The following is a 19,083-nucleotide window of genomic DNA, read 5'->3' as shown; positions in this document are numbered from 1 at the left end:
TTAATTAAATTAATCAACGCTTCCTTCCGAGCTCGGCGATTGCAGAGATAAATGAAGAGCAATATTATTCCTCTTGGTAAGTTCTCGAAAGGAGGTTTCCCAGCAAGCATAACATTGGTTTTAGTGCTAGGTTTCTGCTTCGCGGTCTCATCGATCAGCTTCTTTCAATCAAAATACCCGCGGAAATGTTGTTACGTTTCGCTCTGAAGCTGAAATTGTCACCAGCATCTGTTCTTTCCGGACTAAATGTATAATCCTGTTTCTGCCAGTTGCGTCAACATGTTATGTATATACCACACATCACACCTCGCCTGCTGCTAAAGCAATGTGTGTGCATACGGATATTGTTTGCGGTTTTAATTGTGTCGCGCACTGCAGCTCCCCGGAGAAATCGAACACTTAGAAGCGTTTCAAATTGTGTAACGACGTTGTTGGAACGATAAGTTTTTTAAACAATTTAATTTCGAAAAAGTGTCATAATTAAAAAATCTGATTGTAAAAGTGCAGCCAAGTAAACTGAAAATAATAATCTTTCTCTTCGCCTAACGCTTCCACTTATGTCCATCGTACATGATCAAAGAATGCAAGTGACAACCAGCTTGAAAAAGAGCTTTGAACTGGATAAAAGCATCTCTGAGCATTGCTTTTCTTTTTTTTTTTTTAAATTTTCTTCATGCAGGACTTACTGGATGTATGCAGTTACTCCTCTACGTATAACCAGTTTAATTATGGCTGAGGAAATCAACTTTCAGAACATCGTCATTACACCGGGAAACCAAGGCACATACATAGTTAGCGATTCGAATTATAAACACCGAACGGTCTTGTTTTGTCGCTGAACACACATAAGTACGAGTGACGCCAAATAATGCGATGCATAATTGTTAAGCCACGGCAAAGTCTCCTCCGTATCCGTATGCAGCGAATGACTGCCAAGCTATACCTATAGGTCCTACATACGTACAGTACACACACACATACGTTCACACATTCGCTTCATCGAGCATCGAGTCTCCCTTTGTCTAGAGGAAATTATAAAGCTTTCATTTTACGCTCCAACCCAATTGCGGCATGATGATGCAATGTGAAATGCAATGCAATGTCTTCGAGCGTATCCTTTCCGGTTTCAACGTTGTTAGCTGTGCACTTTCTCCGGGAACGTATAATTTTCTGTGTTTCTGCGTCCTTCTATGGTTTCGCTGGTTGAAGGACCGTAAAATTAGGCATAAGTACTGTTTTCTGGTTTTGCCTTTCCCGTAGCAGAGTGTTGCATTTATCAATCGACTAAATAACCAGGAATCAGTATCATTTCGGTCCGAGACGTAGAGCTTAACCATCACTATAGTGGCACTATTCATGAAATTTTTTTTTGAGGAAGATAACTTGAAAATAGAATTTTTATGAGTGAAAATGTGAAAATATCGATAGTTTCTCCGAGATGAAACAACCTAATGAGATTTTCTAGACAGTAAATATTATTTATTAAATAAGAGCTTATTATTGTTCTAAAGCTTTTTGCTAAACTTCAAAGAGATTGTGCTTATGATTTATTTGGTATCAATAAAACGTGCTTCAATGGAGGCGGATTATGGTTATTATTGTTTATTTTCAATGAAGGCGCATGGTAACGATCAGCTGAACAAAATTGAACAATTGAACCTGACAACAATTAAGCTCATATTAGGAGAATGATTGAATTTTCTCTCTTTCTGTGATGTTTTATATCGCAGTTGTGGTACAATTATTATCAAGCAGAAACATTCAAATCATTCATCGAAATGATTGCTAGCTTGGATTAAAGTATGTACCCATTTAAGTACTTATGAAAACTTATCATGTTACGATCCAATTCTGGGCAGGGCAGTGGGGTCCCTAATCTTTTGTTAATTGGTCCGAAAAGCAAATCGCAAACATTAACTCCATTGGCTTAAATCAAACTTTTACGATACACCACAGTTTGGGTTTAAAAATTCAACACACAGACAGGTAAAGCTATGGTTTTGCAATCCGAATCCGTTTTACAGTATCTCGGGCAAAACCCGGCATTGGTTCACCGAATTAGGATACGTACCTTTGGGCAAAAGCTCTGGCTGGTTGCACGAGAAAGCATACTATGGCTTACGTGTGCGTTGCTACCATGTATGCAGTGGCTTTTCGACCATAAGTCAGCTTTAAATCTTCAGCCCCAGTACCGGCAACATATGTACATACGATGCAGCTTCACAGGAAGCACACCGCAAATAGCTTCACAGCTCATGTAAAAATGTGGGCAAAAATCTTGCTTAGCTTCGATGCTCTGTGGCGCTGCTATCTGTACGATAATTGTGTCTACAAAAGGCTTCAAAAGTATTTCTCCCACTGGGACCAGGTGATACTGACGGGCCAGGAAAAATCGATGTCAACTATTTACTTACCTTTCATGCCATTTACAGTGAAATTTACAAGGCACTGATGTTGAAAATGCTGTAGAATGATATTCAACCATCTATTCCTAATATCTTCAGAAGGACCTTTACACTGGACAATAAATATAGCATTATGTCTTCCTCATTTAGTACAGTTTTAATGTCACATCAGCATATTTATGCCACAATAAACATTGTAAAGTACTTGCTCCCTCAGAATACTGATATACACTTCGGGACTAATTTTAACTCGAGCTTCAATGAAAACAGGCGTTATTTCAAACCAAATGCTCAAACCATTGCAATGCATTGGTTTGGAAGCTAAAGTTCACTCTCTCTGCAGGACATCTTTTAATTTCTTTGGTAAAATGATACGGTTTCTGCGACTGTTCGATGCTGAACAGCTTTTAGTCGGAGAACAGTATTACCATTTTTCCTTCTTCAACAAATGGAGCAATCTCTTCGAACTCGTAGTTACTTTACCTGCCCCATAGTCAAGTGGCATTTCACTCTAGCTCTGGAAGTTGCGTGTAAGTTTTCTGCAAGTCTCTTGTAGAATGTACCGGGTTGCGAGCAATCTTTGCATGAACCTATTTGATCACGTATGGCGTACGTGCAAACCGCGGACCTCCACTTCCCGGCTTTCACTGCTTAGGACCAACCTATCGAAAAACTTTTCGATCCGATAAACCTGGACCAAATGACACCGTAACACCTTGGCAATCTCCTTCGGCGTCTTCTGGGCGAGCAGCAAGCTCTTAATCATTTCTTTGGTGTACATTATCACATAGGGTAGATGCTCCAGTAATGGAGGGATTATGTCAGGGGACAGTATTTAAAGACAATTAGAATGCTCAATTCACCAGTTTCCAATTGAACTATATGATGACATGGTGCACCATACTGTTGGCTTTAAATACATACCAAAATTATTCCATTCTGTGGGTTAATATATCTAAAATATTGATTTTTCTGATACTAGTCTGTGCTCCTAAAGTAGTGGTAATGTTCCTGTAATAGTGAAAAATTTGCCTCTAATAGTGGAATTTTATTTACCGCCCTTAGTAACACTTGCAGTGAGCATGGCATCAGGTGAATAACAACATAGGCTTTTTAAACTGCTATGGTTTGTTACGAATTTCTTAAGTAATTGCACCGTTTTGGTCTACTCAAAAGGAATTTGTAATTTTTGCACCGACATTCTAAATTTTCATTATGCACCTTAGATAAAACTGTTAACTGTTATCATTCTGAAATCCGCCAAAATTATGAAATGTTTCGAGTTTCCACTATTACTGGCACACCCACACAATTCCCATACTCTGATGCAGCACTTTAAGGTAAGCGTAAACATATACACAGTCCACAGAAATAAGGCATTAGTTGCACGAATTAACCCAATGTAAAATTTGAAATATATGCGCATTTTTTCCTGTCATACCTATACAAGTTTAGTATAGTTTGTAACCTAAGTTTCAAGATGAAGTACTGATTTTATGACTTCTCCGCCTGTCCCATTTTACCCTATTGGCTTGTGAAATAAATGAAAAATAAAACCAAAATATGTGATAACAAGAAAAGGTCCTGAACATTTACGACTGTAACCGTTGGTTACAATTTATATTTTAGCTCCGCCAAAATCCAAAATGTTGTCCCTAGTTGCTCAGTTTATTCCTATTTCCTAAGTCCACCTCTGAGCAAACTTTGACAGAAGGAGTGGTAGCTCTCTAAGTCTTTGGATGCAGAGGCCACTCACGGAGGAAAGTTTACTCAAAAGTAGATGTTTTGTAAAAGCATCCCTCTCCGGGGGAGCTGTCAACGAGGTGGGAGATAACCTTCCAAGTCTGCGGACGGATGGATGATTCACTTTGGAAAGCTTTATCGAGAGGTAGAATGCAGATGGCGGTTTGAGTGATAGCACGCCAAGCCTGGCGCGGTTTGCGTCCTGGGCGGAGTGGTCATTCTAACTAGTACGCTTTTACGGAATTCACCACTGCCACTCACAGCAATATAGCTGATATCACTCCAAGCCTGGCGCGGTTTGCGTCTTGGCGGAGTGGTCACCAATATTTGTACGCTCACAGATACAAAGGGAAAGACGAATCTGGCATTCAAAGCCGCGGTGCAAAATCACAAGAAGGGTTGCCATTACAATAGGGCATTGTTGACGTTCGGGAAAATTTCGTTCCCGAACCTCAACTGACAGATCCTTTAAAAGGCTCAGCTGTTATGCTGAAAGAATTTTATTCTGTCGTAACAGCGAACGACAGTAAGTCGCGTAAAAAGTTTTTATTTTACTTAAAAATAATAGTGGTGCAAAGTGAAGAATAGAGAACAAAAGTCTTTCTCAGTAAAAAGTAGTGTTCTGAAAGGTAAAGAAAGAAGAATTATGATACAATTGTGTCAGTCGTGTAAAAGAAGAAAAGTCAATTATTTAAAACCTATTGTTATGATAAAATGTGTATAAAACTTACGGCTAATTAAAACGTTTGTATTATAGTGCTAAGAAAAGTAAAAAGCGACGACACAACAGAAACTACAGTTAAAAGTTATAAAAAGATAAATGAAAAGGTAAATTCTATGTACAATGTAAAACTATGTATAAACTATGTATTGCTGGTGTGCTGGTGTTGTGTAGGCTTAAAATTAATACGGAAAGTGGCTAATATCCCTCGGCAGGTCCTAGAGGGACCTTTTTATCTTGGTTCCAGATACATTCTACCAAAGGCGACGTTTGAACCGGAAGGTTATTTCGGAGTGCTTGTTCCGGCGAACAATACCTCATCCGGTACCTCTGTTGAGGACAGTTCTGTTCCGGCCAACAATACGTCAGCCATTGCCTCGGTGGAGGATAGTTTTCGTTCCGGCTAACAATACGTCAGCCATTGCCTCTTTTGAGGATAGTCTTTGTTTTGGCCAACAATACGTCAGCCATAGCCTCTGTAGAGGACACCGTTTGTTCCAGTAATCAATACATCCGCCATTGTGGCGATAGACCAAGATGCCATTGCTACGCGAGGCCAGCGTAGGCGGTGGTAGGCTGATCAGGGATCGGCATTTGCTGAAAAGGACCGTTCGTGAAACCAGCGCTACGCCGGCGTGCGTAGGAGATGATACGCCGATCAGGGATCGGCATTTGCTGAAAATTCAACGCTTCCTGGTCGTGAAACGACCTGTACAAAAATAGCCATCCGTAACACCAGCACGATAAGTAAATAGATTTAAGCCAAAACTTAGTAATTAAGAGGAAACTGACGAGTGTACGGGAGGGAAATAAACAGAAAAATTCAAATTCAATCTGTATTCCTCAAGACACAGAAATAGCTCCATTTTGCACCATTTCGTGAATCTGCTTAGTTCAACTCGAAAGGAGTTAGTTAGTTTTGCTAATCGGGGTTTAAGGTTCACTTTAGTATAGCGTTTTGAGCCAATAGCATGGATCGGCCTGCAATAATCTTTCTTCTGGTGTTGCATCGATTGAAGATTCGCATTTCTTTGTTCCCTATCAGTGTACCGCGAGTCAGTGGTGAGTTGCAGTTTAGCCGGGGTTTGCCACCCGAACCTTCACTATCCCTCCTCCCTCACCACCACACCGCTGAGCAGCTCTGGACAAGTTACCAGTTACCAAGTAACAAAGTAAAAGTAACACGACCTTCTTCAACAATGTTTTTTTGAGCTTCGGTAATTATCCGAAGTAATATACTTTTGTAAAGTGCTACCAACAAAAGTTAATCATAAAACACCAATTGTTGAAATTTCCAAATAAAATACTCTATAAATTTGCACTTGATGAAGATAAAAATTTCATTTCTCAGCAAAGTTACTTGTTTTTACATTGTCTATAACTTTGCTTAAGAAATCATTTCATACAAACATATGTTCAAAAAACACTATATTACTAATATAAAATCAAAAGACGTTAGGTAAAAGTTCCACTTTTTGATCATTGCGACAGTCTTAATGATCGTCTTTTGTGGCAGGCCCCGATTACTGTACACAGTTCACGGATCGCTCATACCCATTGATGGAGTTGAGCGGAATAGTTGTAATCCTGTGCCCCAATTCGGTACTACATGATTTATAAATCCAATGACCGTTTTGGGATTTAGGCTCCATACCTGATATGGAGTAAGAAGGAAACTTCCTAAGAAGTTGTGCCTTGATGATGCAAGAGCTCCGCAATAGCAACGCAGATGCGCTGAACTTTCAGGTTCAGAATTACAAAAGCGGCAGGTGTCGGATGATAGCTTGCCAATATTATTTAAATGATAAAGAGCGGGGATGTGTCCTGTTAGGAGTCTCGTGATCGTTGCGTAGTCCACTACGAGTTAAAAGGAGTAGCCTTTTAGCTACTGCAGGGTTTGGGTAGATAAACTGTTTAGCTTGTCTACAACCCTGTGTTTGATTCCAACGGGATACTATTTCTAGCTTTTCCCATGTCATCAATTCGCCTTTAACGGCGGATGTGGAGGTGCCCAGAAACGGTTCAGAACCAATAAATTGCTGAGCTGATCCTTGTCTTGCTAGGTTGTCAGCAAATTCATTGCTCTCGATTCCTCAGTGACCGGGCACCCAAAGTAATAAAACTTTGTTTTGGCGGGAGTGTTCCCTCAATGTTGTACTGCAGTCCCAAACTAATTTGGACACGCATTAGGCGGACTTGAGTGCCAGTGGTGCTGCTTGGTTATCCGAGAAGATACCGATTTTAGCATGCCTGTACTTTCGTTTTAAGCATATTGTTGCACAGATGTATATCGCATATACTTCTGCTTGAAAAACGATGAGCCACTTTCCTAATGAGATAGTTTCCCTGATGCCGGGTCCGTAGACTCCGGAGCCTGTGCAGGCCCTCATTTTTGAACCGTCTGTAAAAAACAGATAGTTCCAGATGGAAGATCGGGCCCTCCATTATTCCACATTGAGCGATCTGTTTCAATCACCTCATATGGAACGTCCATATTGGGCCTGGCTTCCATGCAGTCAGAGACTGAAGTTACTAAGGGTGTCAGATTAAATTCCCGAAGTATGCGAAGATGACCGATTTGGTCACCTTCGAGTATAGTTTTACTCCTTTGCAACCGTAGTGCGCCGAGCTCTGCTTCCTTCATCACATGAAGATGCAAAGGCAGTAAGCATAGCATTGCCTCCATGGCTGCAGTAGGTGTTGTACGCATGGCACTGGTAACTGTAAGACAGGCCAGGCGCTGAACTTTGTTTAGTTTGGCTTGGGCTGTCACCTCATTCACCTTTGGCCACCATACGACTGCAGCATAGGTTATCCTAGGCCGTGCAATAGTAGTATATGACCAGAAGGCTAGTTGAGGTTTCAATCCCCAGGTTTTGCCAAACAGTGACCTGCATGCCCAGATAGCCGAAGTTGCTTTCTTAACAGCATAATCTAGGTGGGCAGCCCAGTTCAGTTTTTGATCGAGAATTATTCCGAGGTATTTGACTTCATTGCTGAAGCCCAGTCTGACACCATTCAGTATAGAGGGAGTAATGGTAAGTTTCCTTCGGCTAGTGAATGGTATAACGACTGTTTTGGTGGGGTTTACATTAAGTCTCTCTTCTGAGCACCATAACATGGTGGTGTTTAGAGCTCCTTGCAAGCCACTTGACAATACTGCCGTCAAACTTACCTTTGACGATAAGTACAACGTCGTCTGCGTAAGCAATGGTCTCATAACCAAGTTGTGATAGCTTGTGAAAGAGTACGTCGGCCACCAGTGACCAGAGCAGGGGGGAGAGAACTCCTCCCTGTGGACATCCTTTGATAACCGAAATCGTGACCGACGTATCTCCCAATGACGCTGTAATTTCTCTGCTCGAGAGCATTGCTTGAATGCAGCTCATTGCTGTGTGGTCGATTCTCTTTTGACAGAGAGCCGTATTAATTGACGCGAAGGACGTGTTATCGAAAGCACCTTCAATATCAAGAAAAGCACAAAGTGCTGTATCTTGATATTTGTGTGATTTCTCAATTAACGTCACTAAGCAGTGCATTGCGGTTTCCGTAGATTTACCGTGTTAGTATGTATATTGACTTACATGTAACGGAGAGTTTTGTAAAAACTCGTTGCGGGTATAGTTATCCGTGATTTTCTCCATCAGCTTAAGAAGCGTTGAAGCCAGACTTATCAGTCTGAAAGCCTTCCGCTACTAGCACGGTTGTTACGAAGTAGTTGTGGTAACCGAATTATGACTAATTTCAGTCGTAATCCGGTTGCTTCAACAAAACGACTTAAAGTGTGCTACTTGGGTTAGGCATGGTTTTGTCTTTTTTGCTAGCCTTAGGTATGCACACCACCCTGACTTTCCGCCAATTCTCCGGGATATATCCCAAAGTGAAACTGGCTCGAAAGAGGTTGATGAGCTCGGACATTATAACACCGTCCGTTTTTTGTAAGAAAATGGGTAGAATACCATCCGGACCTGGAGATTTCATTGGTTCAAAAGAGCTGAGTGCCCATTTGATCGAAGCCTCCGTTAACAATCGGCGTGCAAGTAGAACCGAGTCATTTGGCACATTATGTAAAGACCCATTCCGCTGCTGTCCGCCTATGTTTTGTCCAATGGTCACTGTCGAACCAGGGAAGTGCGTGTTCATCAGAATTTCCAGAGTCTCGCTGGTGGTAACAGTGAGACTCCCATCCTCTTGTTTTAATTGCCCTAGACCATTGCAGTGGTCCTTGGACATCGCTTTCTGCAGACGCGTAGTCTCTGGCAGAGTTTGTATGCTTTTGCAAAATTTAACTCGTGATTTCCGTTTGGCTTTTCGTAGCTCAGTGTTGTATTTGGTGAGGGAAACTCTGTAGTCTTCTCAATTAGACGTGATTCTGGCCTTATTGAACAGACGCCTAGCCTTCCGAAGGAGATTTCTAAGCATCTCATTCCACCAGGGCACATCACGGCAAACTGTTCGCGTGTTTACGGGACAGTTTGTGTTATACGTGTCTGTGATCCTGCATTGCAGGTCACTAGCGGCGATATCCAGCTCAACTGGAGTTCGTATATCATTGTGACAGGAATTACGTGAGGCAATCATGTGATCCCTAAAGGAACTCCAATTGGTTTTCCTCGGATTCCTGAATTGTTCTCTCTTTAGAGGATTAGCCTCGATGTCGAAAATGATATGTCTGTGGTCTGATAAACTTGGTTCATCAGAGACAAGCCAATTATTGACTTTCTCAGCTATAGAGGCGCTACATAGAGTAAGGTCTAATACCTCTTGTCTGATAGCGTTTATAAAGATGGAGTCATTCCCTACATTGATTACATTGACATCGTTAGAAGTAAGATATTCAAGTAGGTACTCACCCCTGTTATTTGTGTCCGAGCTGCCCCATATCGTGTGGTGCGCATTTGCGTCGCAGCCTATCACGTACGGCGCCTGGTAGTACCGAGACCGAGGATCGTGGTATCGTTGATCCATGGCTCCTGGATCAGAGTAGCACTCAGCTGCTCTTTGGTGAACCTCCGGCATAGGACACTAGATGCGGCTCACTATGGGGCAGAACCCGAAAAAGCTCGGACAAAACCTCAAAATTTTTATTTGAGATATTCTATCAAACTTAATATTCTACGTATAGTAGACACATAATCTATAAGAAATATACATAAATTGTTTTAATAAGTAGTTTTTCAATAGACATTAAAGAAGGTGAAACACAGCGTAAAAAATTTTTGGAAAATGAAAAAATAAATATCATTTAATCTTTTAGTATCTGGCTACCATGCTGCTTAAAATTCTATACTTTTAAAGGACAATTCACATTAATAGTTTAGGTGATATTAAGACAGATTTTTTACTAGTAGGCTTTGTTCTGACGAAGTGTTTTACAACAAAATATTTGTTATTTTTGTCAATTTTCAATAGCGTGTAGAAAAAGATTTCCACAGATTTCCGCTCTGTCACTACCATAAAAACAACATTCAGGGTGTTAACTAGTAACAAGCAAAAAATTAGCTGCTACTAGTTGCGATGTTCGGAGATATTCAAGTTTTTCGAATGCATGTTTTCCGGCATTTTAGGCTACAAATTAGTAAATGCGCGCGCCAGTACGAAGTTCATTCCTGCTGTACGTTAAATAGTCATGCTTGTATATGTAAGACATAGCATTATTATCGTTATGAGATACATCGGAGTCGATAAGGGGAATTCAGGACATTGTAAAGGCGACTACTTAACAGCTTTTTCCCAATTAGCTCTGTTTCAAGTCAAGTTGGCAGTAGAATATGTTCGATTGGACTTTCAGCTCGATTCAACTAGCCTCCATTTTGTTTATTTAGAGTCGAACACGTTGATACGTGATTGCTATACTCTGTCAGTTACTCGTTATTTTTTGTGCCTTCTGCCAGGATTTGGCTGAGGCCGATGACAGCCTATCTCGCCACTCATATCCTTTTGCTGCGTATGGCCAAACTAATGAATTAAAAAAATTACATGAATGCACTAAAGCAGATAGTAGGGTAAGTTAACCTATATAGTAAACCCTCTACCTGTAATGGACACTCGGATAAAATTTCGGTATTTATTAGCTTATACTTCTTATTTCTGAGGATATATAACATGAAACAGACCGTACTAAACATAACACACATTTGAGTTGATAAAATTTTAGCTGCATTTCATTATTAATGCTTTAAAATTGACGTTTTCAACAAGTGGGTCCATTATATACAATGCAAAAAATGTCGCCATTACCGGACTCTCTCCAGGCAAAATACACTAAAATTCCTATAATGGACCCGGTCGTTATTCTATTGTAAGCCGCAAGGGTCAATGAAAGGAAAATGGACATTCCAATCTGTTTTAAAAAATCTGTAAAATATAGATTTGCATCAGAAATTGATATATTTAGGCTTTTTCGAAAGTTACTAATATTGTAAGTGCCATTGGTTGGGTGTTTAGCGTAACGAGTTCAAAATAATGTATAGAAAGGTCCACAAATGGTTGATTTACCCTATACCAGAATAATAATACTAAATTACTCTTGATATACAGATTGTGATAATTTGTATAGGAGGTCGTCAGACTACCAATTTCGACTACTTAAAAAATGTGTTTGAGTATTTAAAATATTTATAACTTGATTCCCGTAAGTCCTACAATTTTGGTATGTTCAGTAACTTTACGTAACTTTACAGGACAGACAACTTTTCTGAAGACACAATATTTCTAAAGTCGTTATTTAAAAAGTTAGATCTCAACGCCATCTATAGGAATAAAAATACAACTACTTAAAATTTACAGAAAGATGCGCAATTTTATTGCAAACAATGTTGCTGAAGACAATAAAGCTTTACGAAGCATATGAAAGAAGTTATGAGGTTTTGTCCGAGCTCCGGATCAATCTGCCCCACTGTGCGTCTTTGGCATGGTGGAGGTTCACCTAAATGCAGCGGAAGCTGCTCATTTTAAGGCAGGATTTTCAGCTTGATCCAATACTGCAATCGGCTTCAGTTGCCGCAAGCGACAGGATACAGATATCCGACCCGCGCTTAACGGCGGATTGAGCCTCTGAGGTCTACTATAGGCTGGTGATTGCTGCGTACGCCTCTTGCGAGGTTTTCGCGGCGCCCGCCTAGTGTTCGCAGGATTGCATTGTTTAGGCGGTGGTGGGGCACTTCCGGAGGGAAGCTCCGCACTTTCCAACCTCAACGTTGCAGGATTGCATTATCTTGGTGGTGGCGGAGAACTCCCAGAAGGGAATTTCGCTCGTAGCTTCCTCGACTTTGCAGCAGAGATTGTTGCGCCTGTGTTGATCAGACCTCCTTTCGCCAACCTGTCGTATGCGTGCTTTGCCAAACATATAATTTAACATAAAGCGCTTCTCAGCGTTCTGACTTGCCCACTTTTGGTCAACCTTCATCAACAGTTCCACGGTCTTTCCACAATACGACGGCGTATCTGCCACGCTTGCGTTGAAAAGCCGTCGTTCTGATTCTGGAGGAATCTCAAGATTTTCTCGTCCGTGGTGCCGACACTGTCCTGGAAGTACCTTATGAATGTGTGAGCCTTCGGCAGGTCCTTCATGTCGTAGGCCCGTAGTTGTGCTCCTTCCCACGGGACGAGAGTGGATGCCGTTTGCTCCAGCCATTTGACCGTGTTCTGGTCAGAGCAAGCCAGTATAAAGTAGCCGTTCTTGAACTAACAGCTCCTAAACTTTGGTGTAATGTCTGGAGTCTCCTGGTCAGCTATGTGATTCAGAAGAACGGCGCGGACAGTATGGAGCCGATCCGTAGTGAGCAGGGAAACGGGATAATCAGCCGTAGTTTTGGTTACGCTGAAAGCATCCACCATTTCCCTGTAAGTGCACCCCGAGTGTGTCTTTTTAGTGGCACCTTTGTTGCTGATGTTCGGCGACGCCGAATCAGCGGATCGTTGCCTTTTGGTAACGACCAGGTCCCGCTGGTCAGGCTGGCCGGCCAGCAAAAGGGCGAGTTCGTCCGCTTCTTCCTTTGAGTAGCCCTTGCTACGATACCACTTCTGCCGTCGTCGTTGCGCGTTGGAGAGACGCTTGGCCTCAACTCCGGAAGTCTCAGATTGCCCCTTGACCACAGGTAGCGTCGTCGGATCGGGAAGGTTCTCCGCGTCACTCTCCGCATTCCCTGTTGGAGAATTCAGGATCAGGGATGAAGCCGAGAGTCCTCCTTCCAGTGACATGCTGTCGAGGTTAAAGTCCTCTTCCATCCCTGTATCCATAACTCCGCCAGTATCGTCCGTGCCGATCGGACTGCGCACTTCCGGTCTACCGTCGTGCGCCACCTCTACACCTACTCCGGTGTTTATTGCCAACTCTTGGGGGTCGTTGGTTACCCCATCAATTATTTTTGTAAGGTTATCCATGGCGATGGTTGTACTCTGCTGGGGAGAAAATCAACTATTCTTTACCAGCTTGGAACAGAGGGAGCAATTTACTGCACAGGGTGCTCTGGTACCATGCAGGCTTCCCTCGACCTTGTGAAACTTTATTAGACCCCCCCAATCATCCCTAGGCACGGGTCGCGTTACACCGAGGATTGGGGTCCTCCTCCGCACTTTGCTCAGAATGTAGCATGCTCGTAGACTACTTGCTACATTGAGAGCAAAAGATTTTTACAATATTTGCCGCGGAAGAGACTCGATGTGCAGTTCCAGATGGATCCACCATAAATTTACCCCGGAGCCATCCGGAGTTGCACGCAGAGCAACAACTCTGAACACTCCTCCTTTATCCTGGCTTGTGACTGACAGCTCGGGTCCCGATCCAATTTCCCCATCGGTTCTTGATAGTGTCCGCCAGATATTATCATTTAGCACGTAGCACGAGCAGCACGCTCCTCACAATTGTGTGGAAGATTTGTACCTTGATAATAACTTTTCTAATAAGAAAATCACGAAGTTTTTGTCTGTCTGAGATAAAGCTCAAATTTTGTTGGTTGGGATCTTTGTTGATCAACTAACATACTAACAAATTTCCCAGTAATATTTTTTAACTAACTAGAAACTCCGCGGAGAGAAATATTTGTTCGAGTCAGAATAATACAATTTATCTGTTGACATGAAAAAATCCGCAATGTTCATAGTAAACCAAAACGACCAGCGGGGACCGTCTCTGTGATACCTAATCAAATAACAAATTTTTTTTACTACATCATGAACTTTGAAGCCAGCCAGCACGGGACGAAATACACAAGAAATGAATAGTTTTTTGTTCGTTTTCAGGTGGGGCCACTTTACATATCCATGAATAATAAATTGTTGCGACACACAGGATAAATTTTGAGTTACATAAAATGACCAAATGCTTCTATCAAATTTTAAGTCATTCAACCTGATTGGTACATGTCTCCGGGGTAACGTACACACTTAACAATTTCTTGAAAACAAACCGAAAATAACAATGTCATCGTAAAGTACTCAGACACTACCTGTGTTTGCTAACCTCTTCAAATTCAGTTACTTACCTCACTTGAATAGACAAACAATTCCCCTTCCAAAAGTATGTCCCTCCCACCCACTAGAACAAGGCACAAAGTAAATTCAACCTTGCGATTCGCGGTAAATTGGAATGATGACATTTCCGTGCATTTTCCGCGGTGCAAAGATTCTTTGACCCAGTTGCCAGCCCAAATTTATGCGGTATTTGAGTTACACTGCGTTTCAACCGAATAAGCCCTCTTTTAAACACATACACACACACTCTGTGTAGTGTGGTACTCTGTAGTTCATACCTATAGTCCCTCAAGCTCTGCCGAGTTTGAGTTTCACTGAAGAATTAATCCTTTTTAGGTACGGACGGAATCGGGCGACAAACGAGCGAGCGGGTGTCTGGAACGTAAATGAAACGCCCCACCGCTTCGCATAGTACCAGCTTGGTAGGTGCCTAGTGCATCTAGAATGAACTAGAAAAAAAAACAGGTGCAGCTGCCAACTGCAACGGCTGCGGCCGTCTGCCACCTGGTTTGACACATGAGACTTGAAGCATAAGAAAGATTGTTTTTTTTTCGAAAGAAGTATGAAATTGCCTGGAGCTTTGGCGGGCTTGCTGGCAGGTTGTGTGTGTTTAATTTTAATGTTTCTTCTAGTCTTGTTTTAGAGGATTTCAGTTATGAGTGTGCGTTTTCGAAGGTAGTTTAAATTTGGTCCCAGGATTTACAGGAAATTATTTGTTTCCAGTCGCGTGATTTTGCGTCCAGCGAGAGCCATTAGAAAATTAAAAATATTACTCTGGAAAGTAATCTGATCTCATAGGATATACAGAAGAATTTTTCTAGCTTTCCTGCGGATTTCGTTTGGCTGTGCAGGTACAGTTTAATGTAATCAATCAATCACGAACTGATTAATTTTTGCTTGCGGTTACTATCCAGACAGGTTAATTAACCAGATCTGCTAGTGCTTCCTGCGTAGGCAGTTGTGCAAATATTTGTTCGTACTTGTATTGTTTCACATTGCCTAGGAAGTACAAAAAATAAACGTCAACATCAGAAACAGTAAACCGAAGTGCATAATTAGAGTTTTTGCTTCAATCACCAATCAAGCTTCAATACGCCATTTCATTTCAACGGTTTTTCTGCAGCAGTCCTTTCCATTCTATAACCAAAGCAAAAAAAAATAGTGTCGATTACAAATACGAATATTGCTAATTGAAAGTTGAATACGAAAAAGTCTAGGCACGTAAAACGTATGAATTTTTTCTATTTTATAAGTAAAAATTTTCATATTTAGTTATGAACTGTACGCTAAAAGTAGTATAGAGCAGATTCCGTCACCGGATTAACCGGTTTTAACCGGATTCGAACCTACTTCTTCACTATAATTGGCTCCGATTATAACTTGCTTCGATCGGGGCGTCTTGGTCAGCCAGATCGTCAGGCAAATGGAGTCAGTGAACGAGAATCAAGCCACATCTCTATCTGCGCCAGTAGTGTGAGCATATCTTTACGGATTTGACTGCAGCCTCCAACAGGCCGCCTAAATGTGGTGCTCGGTGTACTTTGAAGTCACGTTGTCAGAATGTAGTTCCATTAATTTTCCTCTGCGGGCTACCAAACGACGAAGTGCGGCTAGAAACGCTGGCCTAGACAGGCCTAGACACACAGCAGGGTTGCCAACAGGTTTTTACAAAAGTCTGGCAAACGAGTATAAAAATATCTGGCCGTCATTTCGTTTGGTCATTAAGTTTTGCTCATAACGAGTTTAAAATTTTACATGAGATGAGATTTGATTACTTTTAATGAGGCGGAACGGGAACGGAAATCTGGCAAAAAGCAGGCACATTGTCAAAAATTTGGTTGGTTTGGAAGTTTCACAACGCCTCCAGATGCATCAGATGTATGAAGATGCGGATCTGAAACTCTCTCAAATCAAGACGCTGATAGTACCTTCTTGTGACAAAATAACTCGAAAGAAACTACGTCATTTATATTAAATTAAAACAACGGAACATAAAGAATGTAATGCTATGATGCTTTTAGAAGTAAAATTTTATCACTTCTACCTAGTCAACAGCTTTAACTATCATTTTTTCTGATTGCTTTCTGCGGTAATGGAAAGGACTGAGTGAAAAGTGCAAAGGAAGTGAAATGAAAAATTGGGTGTCACGCTCGCTGCCCTCGGTGGACTCTGATGCCCTGGCTTCGCTGGGTTCTATGAGCCAGTTCAGCACCGTTGCATGAATTATTTTCCGAGTTTCAGCCATAAGCGAGGAGGACCAGCTAGGAATTTGATGTATAGCATTGCATCAATTATCAAACCTTAAGGATGTTCCTTCTCAAGCAGAAAATCGAACTACCAAAAATCAGTGACTTGATATTCGTGATAGTCAAGATGCTTAACGATGCCTGTTCTGTGGCGGTTATTCCAGAAAATGTTATTCATATCTATGCCATGCTGGTAGCTAAGATCGTACCGGTATTTTGCTTTAATTAAACTACGAACCAGCTGGTTCGGAAGAATCCATGGGAAGAATCTTTTATGCATATATTCCAATGTGTACTACCCGACGTTGCTTGCAGGGTTGGGTTACAGGTTAATTATAATTTTTTGCCAAATCTGAACTGTGAATGTCATAAATATTATACACTATTTTAAACAACTAACGAATATGTACCGTCTCATCCTTGACAGATCTAAAATTCGAAATTTACATTTAACTTTCCGGTGAATAAATGTGCTTGACAAATAAAACCTCAGCCGCATATGTGCTATTGCCAATTATCGAGTGCTAAGCTCCGTAAGTAATTGAAACCGGTATCGTTACGTAGAATGTTGGTGATAAATGTAATCAAAGTTTGAAATTGGTTTCGACTTTTTTCCGACCAAAATAGTTTCTACTCATTTTCCAACTTCCAAATATATTGCCATAACAGGTGTGTATTTGTTCGTACACTCTCTCAACCCTGATAACACGAGAATAAAGAAAAACAGAAATGTGAGCCTTCTTGCATGTTTTTCCACCAATTTTCGTCACAGTAGGGTGTACGGTAAATGGGTAGACGAAGTGCATTGAAACACCTAGGCAGCTCGCTCTTACACGAGGGAAAACTCATCTCTCAACTGAGGAGGCAAAAAGTTCCCGTCTATGAAACGTGTCAACAGCATGGTTCTTTGTGCGATGACAACCATCATGTGATGCTGTGATGCAGTAGCAAATCGTCAATATTAAGTTCCATAATCGGATTCGTCAGACCACAAATCTGAAACACTAAACACGTTAGCAACATTGTTTTTATCTCCTTTCCTTAGAATTAGAACACAGACCGAAAGTAAAACTACCGTAAAGCGAAGATTTTTTGTCTTACTAAAATTTTTGAAATGATGTACTGTTTTGCTAAGAAAATTATCGATTAATGAAATTGGCCAAACGTGAATGTTTTGGCTAAGTCGGTGCTTTCACTTGCAAAAGGCCACAACTGTGAAGGTAATATAAATCAACAACAACAATTCGTTCGTGACTAAATTAGTGCACGCTTGTTGGCCATAATTTTACAATATGCCGGCTTGTTACTGGTTCGACCAAATTCCTACCTTCAATGCAACTAGATTCGCTAGCACGACCAGGCAGCAGCTTGGTATGAAGCCAATGCAAAGAGTATCACTCGTGTCTATAGAGATAAATCCTTCTAATTGCCCGAAGTCCATCGAAACTTTTTGGCCCCGTACCAGAGTTAATCTACGGAAATAGTACAGTGGCAGTTAATTTAAATTACCAGAAAAAATGAAATAGCATAGTCTAATGGTGCAGAAATAAATAACTCCTTTGCTGAGGAAAGACACATTGAAAGAAGCATAAGATTTATAGGTCATCGCACGCGACGCGTCGGATCCACGTGTAATCGACTTTCTCGTATTGGAACCAATAACCAATCTGTGGGAGATTGTTCGTGTTTGTTAAAAAAATAAAAATCCTAGATTAGTTGCTGATTGCACATCTCCTCGGGCAATGGGACAACCCCGTCGAGTACTATAGTGTCTAGGCGATTATTAGCTATTACTCAAAGCATGCGTAATTTTTCAAGGGTGGCATTTTTGGAGAAGTTTATTAATGAAATATAGTGCATCAGGGTGACCGTGAATCCACCAATTAGAATGACATCAACATTGGTTTTTTAAATGCTTCAAAAAAAAATTTTCTTCGGAAAGGTTGTAAAATACACTAAAATGAGCAACTTTGCTGAATGTAGCAACTATCTATCTCTTATTGGTTACGAAATATTTAATAATTGAAAAGAGCCTAATGCTCCATTTAAAAAAGTCCATTCTGCTCAATAACATAGCATACGATTTTTTTGTGGTTTTCAAATGTTGTTCAAAGTTATTCAGTATATCAAAATACACATTCGCTCTGTAAATTATTTATCACTAGGATGCATATTTAGTGAGTTATGAAATATTTAAAAAAAAAACTCAACCTGTTTTTTAGCAAGTGAAACACAGAATTACAAGATTAAAGGCCGCCTCAAATCTTCTAGTATTTGTATCTTTTACTCTGAATGTAATAGACAATGGCAACTACGTAGGGTAAAGAACCGGTTTTAGGCAGTTTAAGCGGGTCACTGATTGTTTTATCTAATTACAAGCGACAGGTTGACTAACAAAGTGGGGGATATCAGCATACCAATCTTCTTGCTATCTTTAGTTCTTCAAGCTGTTACCATTAGAAGACACTTTTGCAGCAGTCCTAAAATCTGAATT

The 19,083-nt window shown here is 41.0% G+C and overlaps 1 protein-coding gene across 1 annotated transcript in view; it reads left to right on the top strand.

Moving 5' to 3' along the window:
- Positions 1-19,083, top strand: part of LOC128736534 (uncharacterized) — a 156,081-nt gene that overhangs the window by 70,698 nt on the left and 66,300 nt on the right. The window lies entirely within an intron of this gene.

The sequence above is a fragment of the Sabethes cyaneus genome, chromosome 2, assembly GCF_943734655.1.
Source record: "Sabethes cyaneus chromosome 2, idSabCyanKW18_F2, whole genome shotgun sequence".
Classification (NCBI taxonomy): domain Eukaryota; kingdom Metazoa; phylum Arthropoda; class Insecta; order Diptera; family Culicidae; genus Sabethes; species Sabethes cyaneus.
The sequence above is the reverse complement of the archived record's forward strand: the minus strand, read 5'-3'. Positions and strand labels throughout refer to the sequence as shown.